The following is a 1,881-nucleotide window of genomic DNA, read 5'->3' as shown; positions in this document are numbered from 1 at the left end:
TATATATATATATATATATATATATATATATATATATATATATATATATATATGTGTGTATGTGTGTGTGTGTATGAATATGTGTATGCATATATATGCATGTATATATATATATACATACATACATATATATATGTGTGTGTGTGTGGAAAAAAGTTAAGTATACCTTAGTTTTACCAAACCACTGAGCTGATTAACAGCTCTCCTAGAGAGGGCTGGCCCGAAGGATTAGACTTATTTTACGTGGCTAAGAACCAATTGGTTACTTAGCAACGGGATCTACAGCTTATTGTGGAATCCGAATCACATTATAGCGAGAAATGAATTTCTATCACCAGAAATAAATTCCTCTAATTCTTCATTAGCCGGCCGGAGACTCGAACTCGGGCCTAGCGAGTGCTAGCCCACAACCCTACCCACTCTTCCAACGAGGAACTGTGTGTGTGTAGAGAGAGAGAGAGAGAGAGAGAGAGAGAGAGAGAGAGAGAGAGAGAGAGAGAGAGAATAATTTGATTCTTCCGTTTATATTTTTTTATGTTGCAGACAAAAGTAGAATAACGTGGTAATTAATGAATTAATTTGCAGTGTAAAAATGATTATTATGAGATACAGCTGCTTCAAACATATGTTGTTTTTGATAAGTACCTCATTTCAGTCTCCATTTGAGATTTAAGAAGCCTCTGCAACATTTAACTCCCGCAGTTAATACCTTTATTCAGTATTAGCGGTATCTATTTACAGTTTTTTTTCTTGATCAGATAATACTCATTTACATTACTGTATGTTGTATGTCCCTATGTTTCTTTATTTCTTTAATTCACTGGTAAATCACCAATGAATTTTGATGCTGTTTATTTATAAATTACTTTTATGGTCAAGGATATCCCACTTTCGCTGTTAACACCTTTTCTTTGTAATTAATGGTTTTAAGAATGTTCTAACATCTAAAATTAAATAAGGGAAAAAGATATACACCATTTTTTGGGGAAAAGCAAAGAATGTTACGTTCTTACTAAGATATGTATAATAAAAATAGAACTGGTATTTTCATAACATATAAAAGGAACTAGGATATGAATGGAAGGCAAATTCTGACAGGGAAAGAGGACAGGCATATATATATATATATATATATATATATATATATATATATATATATATATATATATATATATATATATATATATATATATATATATATATATATATATATATAATATATATATATATATATATATATATATATACAGGTGTGTGTGTGTGTGTGTGTCTATATATATATATATATATATATATATATATATATATATATATATATATATATATATATATATATACAGGTGTGTGTTTGTGTGTGTCAAGAGAAACTAATAATATGCTTTTTATGTGTCATCTTCATCATAGCTGATTAGGGTGACTTTGATCTCTGTCCGTATTGCTATCATGTGCAAAACGTAGCAAGAGGTTGGTGGTGTGCAAAGACAACCAGCAGTCTGAATAATCTGACCATGAAGAAGAGACGCCTACAGGCTAACTTGTAGACAGACTAAACCGACTCCAGACAGTCAGATCACAGCTCTTTAGGAATCATTTTCATTCCTATTGCAAGATATTACCTGCCAGGTCCATCGAGTACCTCAGTGATCTATCAAATGATGACCCCCTGTTTTCTGTAACACTGCAGATACCACCAAAGATTATGATAGAATGGCCTAAATAGTTGGTATTTAGGGTTCCCAAAATTCCTTTTTTGACAGCGAATAAATGAGTAAATAAATGTGCTGATTTGAATGTAGGTAGCTTCATTTATAATGCTAACTGTGGCAAGTGGGTCCATTTTAGCCCCCACAGTTAACTGTTCTTCATTGTTTGGTGACCATA

This window comes from Macrobrachium rosenbergii, chromosome 20 (assembly GCF_040412425.1).
Source record: "Macrobrachium rosenbergii isolate ZJJX-2024 chromosome 20, ASM4041242v1, whole genome shotgun sequence".
Classification (NCBI taxonomy): domain Eukaryota; kingdom Metazoa; phylum Arthropoda; class Malacostraca; order Decapoda; family Palaemonidae; genus Macrobrachium; species Macrobrachium rosenbergii.
Note: the sequence above shows the minus strand (reverse complement) of the source record.